The following is a 5983-nucleotide window of genomic DNA, read 5'->3' on the forward strand; positions in this document are numbered from 1 at the left end:
CATGAGAGCCAAGCACCTCCACTCACAGCGAAAGGTCTGCCTCTCCCATACAGCCTAAAGAAGGACCCTGCCTCTGCCCCTCTGGGGCGTGCAGAGGGTGGGAGGGCACTGAGCAGCACCCACATCACACCCATGGGTGTTTCTCATGGAAGCTGGGCTTGCCAGGACCGCCTGTTCTCCTTCAGACAGCATCTGCCCTGCCGCAGCCCGGAGTGAGAAAGCAGCCGAGCAGGAAGCGGGCTTTGAGCCTCAAGACAGACTCCATCTCTCTTGTTTCTCACATGGTCTCCTGCTGCATGGCCTGAAGGAGGGGTGCCAGCCCAATGGCTACCGTCACTCAGCAGTGTCAGCAGCTGCCAGGGCCCAGTGTGGCTCAAAATCATGCCCTGCCAGGCTCCCAGTACAGCTGGTGGGGCAGGGACCCTTCCCAGGTTTCGGCTGATGTTTCAGGCCACTGGCAGTTCTTAGAGACGCCTTCTTAAAGCCAGAACAGGCTTCTCTAGGAGAAAAACCACAGTTAGACTATTCATCCACATCATTTGACAGTGACATTAGAGTCTGGCTGTCACTGTCTCCCTGCCTCCCCATTCTCAGCCTTTGGAGAGTGAGTACACAGGTGAGTACCCAAGGATCAAAGTACGCTCAGTGATGCCCTCCAGCAGCTCATCGCTAACATGCAAATGACTTTACAATCAAAACATGTGAATGCCCAGAGCGTTGCTCACATGTGCAAATGCATTAGCTTGCTGTGATAGAATACATGCATGCTATGTTATTTTTGAACACTGTAATAGAAGTTGCATTTGCATAATATTTTATAGCTCACAAAGCCTTTTCAGGTAAATTTTCTATTTTACGTCTAAAAACAACCAGCTTTAGAGATAGTTGCTATTATTAACTCCTCATTTTACAAATGAAAAAGCCAGTAAGTAGGCTGACTGCTGACTAAGTAGACAGCACCAAAAAGAAGCAGCAGACTCCCATTTCTTCCTAGAACATCACTGGTTCTCAGGCCTAAGTGCCCATTAAAAGCAGCAATAGCCTTAACAGTGCTGGTGCCCAGGCTCCATTCCCTGAGAGCCTGGTGTAATGTGTCTGGACTGGGGCCAGAGACCAGGCACTGAAAATCTTTAAAAGTGTACCGGGGGCTGGGTGCAGTGGCTCACGCCTGTAATCCCAGCACTTCGGGAGTCCCAGCACTTTGGGACTTCAGTCCCAGTTCTTCAGATTGTGTCTGCTGTACCTCCATAGAGCTGGGTGTGGTGATCAGGCCAAGCTTCAAGGTCTTGTTTTGCATGCCAGTCCCATGTCTCCAGCATCCCCTGAATCCAGTGACACCTAGTCCTCCCTGTCAGCTTCTCCACCAGTAGTAGTCTGATAGGGCTGCCAAGACAAAGCAGTGCAAACAGCAGACATTCATGGTCTCAGCTCTGGAGGCTGGAAGTCTGAGATCAAAGTGTTGTCAGGATTGATTCCTTCTGAGGCCTCTCTTCTTGACTTGCAAAGGCCTTTCTCCTGTGTCCTCCTGCAGTCCTACTCCTGTATGACCTTATCTTAGCAAATTACAGTAGCAAAGTTCACATTCTGAGGTTCTGGGAGTTGGGACTGTAACATATGTTTTTAGCAGGGAGTTGGGGGCAGACATAATTCATCTCATATCACTGTGAGGATGGACCCTGTCCTTCTGTGCACTGCTTCATCTCAAGTGCCTGTGAATGGCACAGCCCCAGTGGACCCAGATTAAGGCCTCACTCCTAGCTTAGAGAGGATTCTAGGTGACTGAGTGTGGTTGGTTCCCTCAGAGCTGGACCCTGGGGCTGTGCAGCAAGTTGGTGAAGATGCCTTCTGAAGACCCGGGGGGAGCAGGAATGAGGCTGGGGCCTTCCAGGGGACTGGCTTCATTGGCCTTGGCCTTGGGTGGCCCCTGCACATCAGGAGGAGGGGATGCACAGGCCTGCCCACCCTGAGTCATTCTGGGTAAAGTGGTGTTGAATCGTGTGCCCTGGAAAGATGTTGAAGTCCTAACCCCAGTATCTGTGGATGTGGCCTTATTTGGAAATAGGGTCTTTGCAGACCTATAACTTATCTTAGGTCAAGTTAAAACAAGGCCATAAGGTGGTCTCTGATTTAGTAGGACTCTGTGTCCTTAGAAGATGGGGAAACCTGCATAGGCATACACACTGGGAGACATGAAGACACGATCTGCAGGCCAAGAAGAGAGGCCTCAGAAGAAACTCCCAACTTCCAAACTGTGAGACAATCAACTTCTGTAGCTTAAGCCGCCCAGTCCCCACCACCAGGAAGTGAATCCAGGTATTGACAGGAAGCCCCAGGTCGGCTGCCCCACCATGCTAGCCATGCCCCCACCTCCCCGGGCCCCTGAGGTAAGTGCACAGGGAGACTCCGGAAAGGGGGTGAAGGACTCCAGGGCTCACAGTTCACACCTCCCTGTACCTGACAATTATTGGAATCTTATTGAAAAGCAGATTCTGCCTCAGTGGGTCATAGTGAGTCAGCCAGGTGGGAGGGGGTCCCTCGAGAAACTCCTACCAGCCTGTCCACTGAGGTGGAGCCTCAGGAAGTTCATGATGTTTGCAGCTGGGAGGAGCCTGGTCCTTCCTCTTCGTGTGCAGAACCTGAGATTTGAATGGCAGCAGGAAGCCCTCTAGCAGGGACTCTGGCCTTGCAAGAGTCCCCGTTTCCCCCTTTTCTTCTTTTTTACCCAATAAAACCCTGCTTTACTCACCCTCTCCAACCGCCTGCAAGCCTAAATTTTCATGGCTGTGGGACAGACAAGGACCCAGTCTTTAGCTGAACTAAGGAAAGGTCCTGCAACAGTGGAGGCTGGGGGGCTGCATTTCTCACAGCTCTTGGGGGATGTAGATGGGGCCCTACCTGAGTACAGGCACTGGGCACTCACCTGTGAAGGTCCATGAGGCTGGCTCCTGGTTCTGGGCTGCGGCCTGGCAGCTGTCTAAAGCCCCTGGGCAAGTCAAATGAGTAGCTGGTTTGAGACCCAGGGCCTTCAGGAGGGAGACACTTCCAGGGGTTCAGGTGGTAAGCACTCCAGTTCTGTGGGGCCTGCACCTCCTCCAGTCTGGGGCCATTTGTAAGAATAGACAAATGTGAATATACCACCACTCAGGAAGCTGCAGGAGAGAGGTTGCGGCTCAACGGCCTGTGGCCAAAATGCCTCACTTATTCTCAAATATATAGAGCCCCATCTCCAGCAGAAGCACCCCTGTCAACCCTGGCCTCTGGCAGGAGGTCCAGCCTATGACGTGATGCTGCAAGTTGGTTTAACATCTCACTAGAAGAAGTCTGACCAGAGCCTGAAGCTGAGGGGAGCCCAGTGTGGCACCATGTCTCCCGCTCCAGCGCCGTCCCTCTGGCCACCAGCCCAGGTCACAAGCATCAAATATATATTCATGTGATCATACATCCTAGGAAGAGGCAGAAGAGGGCCCCCAGCCTGAGTGCTTTTAGCTGTACAATAACCCTCCCATAGCCATGAGGCAGGGCCACTGGGAGGAGCACTCAGGACTGAGCCGAAAACGTTCCTGGGTTCTCCCAGGGCCTGAGGAGGGGTCTGCTCATTAGGGCCCTGAATTCTTCTGGTGAGATGTTAAACCACCTTGTAGCATTACGTCATAGGCTGGACCTCCTGCCAGAGGCCGGGGTTGACGGGGGTGCTTCTGCTGGAGATGGGGCTGTGCAGGTGTGTACAGCTGTGCACATCTTGGGCCACCTGGGGCAACTCTGCTGGATCACATTAGCTCCAGAGCCCCTGTGAGGGTATCCAAAGCTGCTGTTCACTTCTGCTGTGGCAGGCATGGACGCCAGGGGCTGTCCTGGATGAACCCCTGATCTCCACTGCCTCCCAGAGCCAGCTTCCCAGGACCAGCTGCCACAAGCTGCTTCCAGCTCTGTGGGGGGAGCTGGACGCTCACCCATTGTGTGTTGTGTGCTGTGTGCTGTGCGTTGCAGTTGGGCATTGACTGTTGCTGGGTTAGAGGGCGCATATCCTCACTGAAAATGATAGCAGCTGCCTAACTGTCCCCAGGACACCACCATCAGTCCGCGAGAGCACCCAGCCCCATGCCCTCCTGCTCTCTCCGCCACTTGGGGTCCGCTGAGGCCCAAGAGAGGAGAAGAAACAACTGTCTGCCACTACAGACACCCAAGCCTGCAGGGTCAGAGTCACGCGCAGGTAGGAGGGGAGGGCAGTGCAGCCCCTGGCTCTGTGTACAGTGGTGTGGAAGTGGGGGGTGTTGGGAGAGGACCAGCCAGAACTCACTGTCCCGACACCTCAGTCCTTGTAGTAGCAGCTCAGCAGAGCCACCTTAGTAATGGAGCTCAGGAGGGCATGATCTCAGAGCCAGGGGCCTGGGCCACCGGCCCTGCCACTCTCTCCTGGGTGACCCCAGCTGCCTGGTCCCTGCCTGCAGGGCGTGGGGAGCATCACCCACGTGTGTAGCCAAGCCTTGCTCATCTCTGGCCTGGCGAGATGACCAGGTCACTGCAAGGCGGGTGGGAGAATTCCAGGTGCAAACATTGTACTCAAAGTGTCCTATCCCTCTGCCATTGTTTACCTCTGCCTAGTGGTGTTGGGGCTGAGAAACACTGACCTGTGAGGATGTCTGAATTCAGAGACTCTGATTCAGCCAATCTCAGCCATGGCTAATTAGCATCAATAAATGTGTCTTATTATGGGTCTTTCCTGACGACTTTCAACCCAGCCAGTCTGGCAGGACTCCATGCCACTTCCCTCCAGAGCAGACCAAGCCCCTGTTTTCTCCCTCAGCCCCACCTTCAAGCCTGCGTGGCCCCCAGGGTACCCATCATCAGCCAGAGAATCAGGATCTTCCAAGTCACCTGACTTTCATCTCTTAGCAGCTGTATAACATCCTAGATGTCCCCTCATAACCACTCTCCTCGGTGGCTGGGACAGGTGCCCAGAAGTCACCTGGGTGGGGGTGGGGGATCTCACTTAGAAGCCAGATTCCTCCCCTTCCCTGCTCAGGGACTGCCCCACCCCATGCAGACTCCATGGGCTTTTCAGGGACAGGACCCATGAAGCCGCCCACATGGAGGCATGGAGCTGTGCTGGGACCCGGGGAGGCCAGGAGGGCAATGCTGGGCTCTGAGACTGCCCTGCTGTCTGCTGAAAAACCTGGTGGTCCCTGTGAAAACAACACCCGATGCCCAACGTGAGACTGTTGCTGGGGAATGGGCAGGTGAAAGGCACAGGTGGGTGTTTCCCGAAGTCCCTGCTCAAAAAACAGTGACAGAATGAGGGTCATATCTGCCCAGGGCCATGTCCCAACCAGCTTCCGCTCCCTGGGGGTCAGACCTGTCTGTGTGGGTTTGTCCAGACAGACTGGTAGAAAGATCAGGCCAGGTCCAGCTGGCATGTTCTGGCTCTGTCCTCTAATCCTGCAAGGCCAGGGCACCCCCAGGTGGTCAGCTATAATCCCAGAGCTGCCCCCACCACACAAGCCCCATGGACGGAGCTGCATCGCTAAATCCCACTCCACCCATGTCGCCTGGTGCCGTGGGGAGGAGCCAAGGAGATGCTGTCCCTGAAGTCTGACCAGAGCCTGAAGCTGAGGGAAGCCCGGCGTGGCACCACGTCTCCCGCTCCAGTGCCGTCCCTCTGGCCACCAGCCTAGGTCACAGGCATCCAGCAACAACTGCAGCATGGACTCTGGGTCTGTTGGATGTGGGGATGGCTGCTGGCTCACTGCTAAGTCAGGGAAGCACCACGTGGCCCACGCTGTGGGCCCTTCCAAAGCCACTGTGTTCCAGCCCAGTGCCCAGCCCCAAGTACCGTGTTATAATGAGCAGCGACTGACGTGACCCAAGGCAGCCTCCCATCCAGAGCTCCTGGGCCCAGGATGTGAATCTCAATCCCTGATGAGTGCTTATTCCTGAAACCCCAAGGTAAGACAAGGGACCCTGCGCTCTGGGATTTCACCGTGTA

The sequence above is a fragment of the Gorilla gorilla genome, chromosome 13 (assembly GCF_029281585.2).
Source record: "Gorilla gorilla gorilla isolate KB3781 chromosome 13, NHGRI_mGorGor1-v2.1_pri, whole genome shotgun sequence".
In the NCBI taxonomy this organism is placed as follows: domain Eukaryota; kingdom Metazoa; phylum Chordata; class Mammalia; order Primates; family Hominidae; genus Gorilla; species Gorilla gorilla.